This window comes from Berghia stephanieae, chromosome 13 (genome assembly GCF_034508935.2).
Source record: "Berghia stephanieae isolate SIO BIC M18660-M18661 chromosome 13, UCSD_Bste_1.3, whole genome shotgun sequence".
NCBI lineage: Eukaryota > Metazoa > Mollusca > Gastropoda > Nudibranchia > Aeolidiidae > Berghia > Berghia stephanieae.
The window spans coordinates 1,052,389-1,061,779 of NC_088372.1; the positions used below are offsets into that span (position 1 = coordinate 1,052,389).

General features: G+C 36.0%; 1 protein-coding gene across 6 annotated transcripts in view; it reads left to right on the top strand.

The window, feature by feature from the left end:
• Positions 1 to 9,391, top strand: part of LOC144959128 (uncharacterized) — a 141,325-nt gene that overhangs the window by 915 nt on the left and 131,019 nt on the right. The gene's annotated exons all lie outside the window — the stretch shown is intronic.

The following is a 9,391-nucleotide window of genomic DNA, read 5'->3' on the forward strand; positions in this document are numbered from 1 at the left end:
AATACTTTCCACCAGGTCGAACAGACCCAGCTATCTCAACAATGCTGGGTGAATATGGACCATTTGGATAGAAAGCTAGTCTAATGTAAAAAAAAGTGAGCTTTTATATAGCGCAATATCCACTAAAAGTGCTCAAAGCGCTTTTCAGGGGGCCCTGGCCAACAGCAATACTTAACATGTGGGACGGGACATGACGCCTGTTAGGCGATATTAAAATTCTTTTTTTTTTCAGACAGAAACAACGCTGTTGACGGCCGGATACTCATTTTACAGCTGAGTACGGTGAGAAAATGTGACTAAAGAGTCTTTTCCATGGACTCAACTATTATGCGCCGAACGAGGCCACAAACGAACTCCCAGGACCTTCCAATCCGAAAGCGAGTGTCATATGTGAACCCTCGTCTCAAAACGGTATTAAGTCGGGATGATTAAGATGCTGAAAATGGAATTTGTAGCCAGAAATATCTTGTTTAAGTTGAGTTTCTATGCTTTATAGAGGAGATGGAATATCATATTTTACTGTGCTAAATACCAACGTTTCATATTTTTTACTAGTTTAACTATAATTTGACTTTTTAGCATCTGGTCCATCCCGACTTAATACCGTTTTGAGACCAGGGGTCACATATCAGAAGACCATATAGATAGTTCGAAGATGACGTCACTCAGGTCTTTGTTATTGTTTTTTGCCATCCGCGTTTATGAGTAATGCTCACTGAACTGCAGTAACCTGACTATAAAGGTTCATGGATACACACAGTTTTGTGTGTTGGTCCGTTATACTTCCGGATGGCAATGTTATGAGCTTCTTTGCCAAGCGCATACTATCTATAGCCGCACAACATACAGACTCTATCCATCCATCTTATTGATTTCATGTCACTACAACGTTTTTAAAGCTGAATTTTATGGGCGAAAAGGGTGAACATCTTTCTAACTACCTACCGATCTCTCTTTCGTTACTCTGATCTTTTTTTTTTACCAATAATATTATTGATATTTTCATTACAAGTTCATTTAATTCATACTTATATATATATATATATATATATATATATATATATATATATATATATATATATATATATATATGTATACATGTTTGGGAGGCAGAGCGATGTGGTAGGTTGGTTAAGGGCGTTGCTTTGTGACCCGAGATGACCCAGGTTCGAGCCCTGAATCAAAAATATTCGGGTTTTCTTTCCTTAGCCAAGATTTTTTATTAACTCCAGTTTTGATCACTTCGTACTACATGGGTGGTTAATAACGACGATGATGATGATGTGGAGGAGGGGAAGGAGGGGAAGAGGAGGAGGAGGAGAAGGAGGAGGGGAAGAGGAGGAGGGGATGAGTAGGAGGAGGAGGAGGAGGAGGAGGGGAAGAGGAGGAGGAGAAGGAGGAGTGGAAGAGGAGGAGGAGGACGAGGAGAAGAGGAGGAGGAGGAGGAGAAGGAGGAGGAGGAGGAGGGGAACAGAAGGAGGAGGAGGATGAGAAGGAGGAGGAGGAGGAGGGGAACAGGAGGAGGAGGGGTATTGGTTGAGGAGGAGGTAGAAAATATAGATAGTATGCGCTTGACTAAGAAGCTCACAACATTGCCATCCGGAAATAAAACGGACCAAACCACAAAACCATGTCTAACACACACACACACACACACACACACACAGACACACAAACAACACGCAGACAACCAACAACCGTTCTTCTTCTCTCTTATCACCCTAATTTCGCACCTTTTTATCCTCTATGCGTAATGTCAAACGTTTATAGTCTGGTCAATACAATTTAGTGAGAATTACATAAACGCGGGTGGCAAAAAAAAAACAACAAAAAACAAAGACCTGAGTGACGTCATCTTCGTTCTATCAGTAAGGCCTTTAAAGCATACGGAACATCTCAGATTATCGTTGACTGTTTGTATGGCTGTATGTTGTATGTCTGTATGGTGTCTGTTGATATCCTAGTCAAAGCCATATTCGTCACGGACACTGTAGTACATCCAATCATTTGGACACACGTCATAGTAATTAGATTTCTGACCCATGTTTTGGTTGATACTACTGTACTCTTATAATGTAGATGACCAACATGTCACGGTGGCTTATATAACAGTTGTCAGTCATTTTAATATTACTACTACTAGTACTACTACTACTACTACTACTACTACTACTACTACTACTACTACTACTACTACTACTACTACTACTACTACTTCTACGACTACTACTACTACTACTACTACTACTACTACTTCTACGACTAACTACTATACTACTACTACTACTACTACTACTACTACTACTACTACTTCTACTACTACTACTACTACTACTACTCTACTACTACTACTACTACTACTACTACTACTACTACTACTACTACTACTACTACTACTACTACTACTACTACTACTACTTCTACTACTACTACTACTACTACTACTACTACTACTACTACTTCTACGACTACTACTACTACTACTACTACTACTACTACTTCTACGACTACTCTACTACTACTACCCACTACTACTACTACTTCTACTACTACTACTACTATACACTACTACTACTACTACTACTACTACTACTACTACTACTACTACTACTACTACTACTACTACTACTACTACTACTACTACTACTACTACTACTACTACTTCTACGACTACTACTACTACTACTACTACTACTACTTCTACGACTACTACTACTACTACTACTCTACTCATACTACTACTACTACTATACTACTACTACTACTACTAACTACTTCTACTACTACTTACTACTACTAACTACTACTACTACTACTACTCTACTACTACTACAACTACTACTACTACTACTACTACTACTTAACTACTACTACTACTACTACTACTAACTACTACTACTATACTACTACTACTACTACTACTACTACTACTACTACACTACTACTACGACTACTACTACTACTACATACTACTACTATACTACTACTACTACTACTACTACACACACTACTCTACGACTACTACTACTACTACTACTACTACTAACTACTACTACTACTACTACTACTACTACTACTACTACTACACGACGACGACGACACGACTAACTACTACTACTACTACTATACTAACTACATACTACTACTACTACTACTACTACACGACACTACACTACTATACACTACTACTTTAACTACTACTATACTACTATACTACTACTACTACAACTATCTACTACTACTACTACTACTACTACTACTACTACTACTACTACTACTACTACTACACTACTACTACAACTACTACTACTACTACTCACTACTACTACTACTACTATACTACTACTAACTACTACTACTACTACTACTACTATACTACTACTACTACTACTACTACTACTACTACTACTACTACTACTACTACTACTACTACTACTACTACTACCACTACTACTACTAATATCGCCTAATTGGCGTTATGTCTTATTTTATGTGTTACATGTTGCCGTTGGTCAGGGATCCCTTGTAAAGCGCTTTGAGCATGTTTAGGAGATATTGCGCTATATAAAAATGCTCAACTTCGAAAGAACAACATTCCTTTTTTTTCTTTATTTAATAGTGTCCACTATGGTGCTGATCGTGGCCAGCTTGGCGTCTGTGTGTGTGAGTGTGTGTGTGTGTGTGAGTGTGTGTGTGTGTGTGTAAAAATTCCGTTTACAGCTTTCCATGTGTCAACAAAACCTAATTTTGTATGAGAGAACGGGCAAATGGTGGCTTATCCGATTAGTAAACACTTAGCATGTGTTGTTGTTGAACTGTGTAATCTTTTGGGTTGCTGCCGCTGTTAGTGGCGGTGGCTGTAATGGTAGTGACTTGGTGTGTCTGTTTTTTTTAGAGGTGAATGAAAGATTAAGGATAAATCTGAAAAAAATATAAATAAATAAATAGATAAATAATAAATGAGCTTTTATATAGCGCAATATCTACCATATCTGCTCAAAGCGCTTTACAAGGGGTCCCTGGTCAATAGCAGCAACATTTATTAGCATGCAGAACTAGACATGACGCCTGTTAGGTGATATTACAATTATTTTTTTTTTCTGACAGAGTCAACGCTGTTAACTTAACGGCCAGGTACTCATTTTATACCTGAGTGAGTACGGTGAGAGAATGTGAGTAAAGAGCCTTTTCAAAAGGACTCAACTATGCGCCTATGAACGAGGCTCTAACCCAGGACCTTCCGATCCGAAAGCGTGGTTGTCTGGTTATTACTGTTGTTGTTCTCCCCTTCTCTCTCTCTCTCTCTCTCTCTCTCTCTCTCTCTCTCTCTTATATATATATATATATATATATATATATATATATATATATATATATATATATATATATATATATATATATATATCTCCCTATCTCTATCTATCTATCTATCTATCTATCCATCTCTATCTATCTATCTATCTATCTATCTATCTATCTATCTATCTATCGATCTTTGTGTGTGTGTGTGTGTGTGTGTCTGCATATGTGTTTCGTGTGTACCAATGTGTGGGTGGGTGTATTTAAATTTACCGACCCATTGTTCACACTTTGCCAGTTCCAAATCATTCCTCTCGTCTACCCGTCTATTTAAATAGCATAACTTATCTCTTTTCTCTCTATTCATCACTACTTGCTGCAACCAACCAGTCATAGCGATAACACTCTATTCTATTCTATTCTATTCTATCATATTATTATGAATCATACACCGCCAAAATACATTTTTCAATAAAAATAATTTGGCTAGGAAATGTTCGGAAGATATCGGATGACTTAGCTTTGATCTTCCCCGCAAACTTTCACAAAAGGTCTCATTGATGTGTTTTCCTTTAAGTCTGAAATTTGAAACATTTTGGTAAGTGAAATAACGGACATTTCAGTTGATCGATGTATTTGAGGTTTGGATATGTTTGGGGTTATTTTTTTATTTATTTATTTTTTTTTTTTTGCTTTTTTTTTTGTTGTTGTTGTTTCTTTTCTTTTTTTTCTTTTTTGGCTTTGTATTTGTTGTTATCGATGTGGACTTATTTGCAGGTCTGAGAACCCAATTCCTTATGGGCTCATTGTTGTAATGGAAATCTAAACATATGACGCAAAATATTGTCCATTACAACAATGTAAGGATGTTCGGATGTCAGACCTTCTTATATGTACACGTCGGTTGTTAGTTTGTTTTTTTTTTATGTGTGTTTTTGTTATTGTTTGTTTTGTTTTGTTTTTTTTATTGTTTTTTGTTCTTTTGTTTTTTATTTTTCTTGGTCTTTTTTTTTTATAACCAGTTAACTGCTGTACTCTGGAAAGCACGTATTAGAAGTCCCAGGTTTTAGAGTTTTTGCCAAGATGAGGGTCATTTAAATCGATCGATATTTGAAGGACGAGTTTTTCTGGGCAAATTTTTAAATAATTTTATATATATATTATTCCGAGTTAGTCAGTTGACTGGTACATCAATCAACGTAACATTCTAAAGAAAAAAAATTAAAAACCAAAAAAAAAAAAAAAAAAAAACAATTGAGCTTTTATATAGAGCATATCCACTAAATGTGCTCAAAGCGCTTTACAAGGGGTCCCTGGCCAACAGCAACATTTAACATATAGGACGAGACATGATGCCTGTTAGGCGATATTACTATTTTTAGCACAGAGACAACGCTGTTAGCGGCCAGGTGCTCATTTTACACCTGAGTACGGTGAGAGAATGTGAGTAAAGAGTCTTTTCCAAGGACTCAACTATGCGCCGAGCGAGGCTCGAACCCAGGACCTTCCGATCCGAAAGCGAGTGTCATACCACTAGACCACATAGCCGCACGTTCTATTGGGTAACACTGATAATCAAGATAGCCCGATGCTGCTGTTGTTGTCATTTAAATATCAATATTATCACAGGTGAGTTCAAAGCGTTATCAATGTAATACAGAAAAGGGAAAGGGTTGGGGGGAGGGGGGAAGAAGGAGAAGGCCCTGGGGGGCGGGGGGGGGGGGGGGGGGGGGGGGGGGGGGGGGGAGGTTGTTGTCACAGATCAGCGGGTTTTTAATCAAAGGAACACTCCTTGTACAATTAACTCACTCAATCCTAGAGATTTTTGTTACTTTTCAAATTTGGAAAAAATGTATTAAAAATGAGCATTACATAGATAGTTTTATTCAACTTCCATTAACATGTAAAACTAAAAACATTAGATTTGATACTACGCCTATAATTTGTCTCAGAAAAATGTAATAAATAAATAGGCATGGGGTAAAAGTAACCCCGGGTATACTACGGATATAGTCGGTGTTAGGGTTGAGTGAGTTAATAATATGTTCTTTTTATTATCTTTTATTAAGTTTTGTTTTTTTTAAATAGTTTATTCTCTATTTTTTTTCTTGGTCATGGTTGACAGATTGAATGGTATTTGATAAAATAAGAATATGTAGCACTTTGTGCAATGTTGATTTAAGGCTTGTATTTATCTAGTGTAAATGTTGCTGCTCGAAGCTCGAAGAAATAAATAATAACGTGAAGCTGAATGTAAGCTTCTATTTAATTACAAAAACAGATCAAATGAACGTTTAGGGTTTCCCATTTATCAACAAAACAGCAAGCCGAAAGGAACCGATATTTTGTTTTATACAGTACAGGTACCTTGTAAAGTCCTCTTTCCTGTATACGTGATTTGACGATAACAATATCATACGTTCTTTCCAGTGTCGAGAGGGCAATGCGTGTCAATTTTCTTAGTAGTAGTAGTAGTAGTAGTAGTAGTAGTAGTAGTAGTAGTAGTAGTAGTAGTAGTAGTAGTAGTAGTAGTAGTAGTAGTAGTAGTAGTAGTAGTAGTAGTAGTAGTAGCAGCAGCAGCAGTAGTAGTAGTAGTAGTAGTAGTAGTAGTAGTAGTAGTAGTAGTAGTAGTAGTAGTATTATTATTATTATTATTAGTAGTAGTAGTAGTAGTAGTAGTAGTAGTAGTAGTAGTAGTAGTAGTAGTAGTAGTAGTAGTAGTAATAGTAGTAGTAGTAGTAGTAGTAGTAGTAGTAGTAGTAGTAGTAGTAGTAGTAGTAGTAGTAGTTGTAGTAGTAGTAGTAGTAGTAGTAGTAGTAGAAGTAGTAGTAGTAGTAGTAGTAGTAGTAGTAGTTGTAGTAGTAGTAGTAGTAGATATGAATTAAGGACAGGCGATGGGAGTGGAACATGTTTGACCCAGATGTTCGACCAGTTGGGATGTATTAATTACGGCCAAACTTTGACAAAACGCATTTTAATATTTTGGTTAGAAAACATTTACATTATATATCCAGCTATTTAACTAGAAATAACTTCTTAACTTGTCCAAAGAATAAAAGAATTTAAGAATGGATAAGAATATTTTCATGAAATAATTTTCTAGCAAATGACGGTTCATTTATTGTTTGGTCAAAATTTGGGTCTTTATCGTTTGATAGAAAGTAAAATATGTCTAGCCAAATTTTTTAGAAAGCGTATTTGGCTGTGTGACGTCGTGCAGGTGAGAGATAGTTGGTAGTAATTAAAAATTTAAAAGTAGGTCATTTTGAATTCAAATAATAGACCTCTATTCGTCTTTTGGACTGAATTTGGATTGTTAAAAAAATGTATTCAATATTTGTATTGTTGTAAAACGTACCTTTTTTTTATCGCATGTTGTAGCGATGCTACAATGTGTTAATATATAGTTCGTTACGGTTGTTATTTTAAGCACACCTACATATTAAAATAGATACACATATCTACATACACACTTATTACATATTATTAGAATAGATACACATGTATACATACACACGTACTTTTTTTAGCACGTGTATTGAATTACAAGTATTATCATAGACATGACATTATAATGGTATAATTAAATGATGAACACACACACACACACAGACACACACACACACACACACACACACACACACACGATCTGCAGCCTGGAATACAGGACAATGCATTCATTAATGACAAAAATTAAAGACATTTAATTATCAAATTAATGATGTAATGAGTTTTATTCTAATGGACTTTTTGTAATTAAATTGTACCAATTGGTAAGTAAGTCATAATGATAATAATAATTATAATATTAATAATGATGATGATGATGATGATGATGATGATGATGATGATATAATAAAGTAATTAAAAATATAATAGATAATAATGAATAATAATAATAATAGATAATAATAATCAATAAAATAATAATATAACAATAATAATAAAATAATAATAATAATAATAATAATAATAATAATAATAATAATAATAATAATAACAATAATATAATAATAATAATAATAATAATAATATAATAATAATAATAATAACACATATTATTGTAATAATAATAATAAAAATAATTATATAATAATAATACATAATAATATATATAAGAAAATAGCAATTGTTTTGTGAGCACTCTAGCCAATCACAGTGGAGTCACAGCGCTTCAGTTTGATCACAATCCCATAATTTTTTAAGGACCATCTAGTTTGGAAGCATCGTTTGTCACAGACCCAGTTTGTCACAGACCCAGTTTGTCACAGACCCAGTTTGTAACAGGCTCAGTTTGTCACGGACCCAGTTTGTCAAAGACCCAGTTTGTCACAGACCCAGTTTGTAACAGGCTCAGTTTGTCACAGACCCAGTTTGTAACAGGCTCAGTTTGTCACATGCCTCTTTGGGCCGGGGTGGAGCATGCCAGTTTGTCACAGGCCTACTTTGTCACAGACACACTTTGTCACAGGACTACTTTGTCACAGGTTGTCACTGACCCAGCTTGACACAGGCCCAATTTTCTCTCTCCTCGTCGCTCTCCCCCCTCCTCCCCTCTCCTCCCCCCTCCTCCCCCCTCACCCTCACCCTCACCCCCCCCCCCCCCCCCACCTTCCGTGTATATTAAATTTCAGATCACCAAATGTGATGGTGAAGATTCATTCGCCGAATGGGAAAACAAAATAAACAAAACAAACATAAACAAAATCAGAAACCTGAAAAATTATGATCGAATACTCATTATGTAAATAAAACATGGTTGTATCGAATATCGGGTTTCTGTAAGATATCAAGATGAGTAGCCCGTATTACACAACTGTTGACTGTTTGTGTATCGTTCCATCTCCCTGTGTATCTAGAAGTCATTATGAGGTTGCGTTCTATTTTCCGTTATCATCAATACTCTTAGTTCATAGTTGGTAAAGCGCTCAACGTGCACACTCAAAAAGGACTGGGGTCGATCTTGGGGGAGGGGAGGGGAGGGGGAAGAGGAGTTGAAATCTTGGTAGTTGGCACTGTTAGATCTGGCGAATACAGTATTTTGCGATCCAATACGCTTCAACAGTAGTGACGTCCAACTTACCTCGTAATG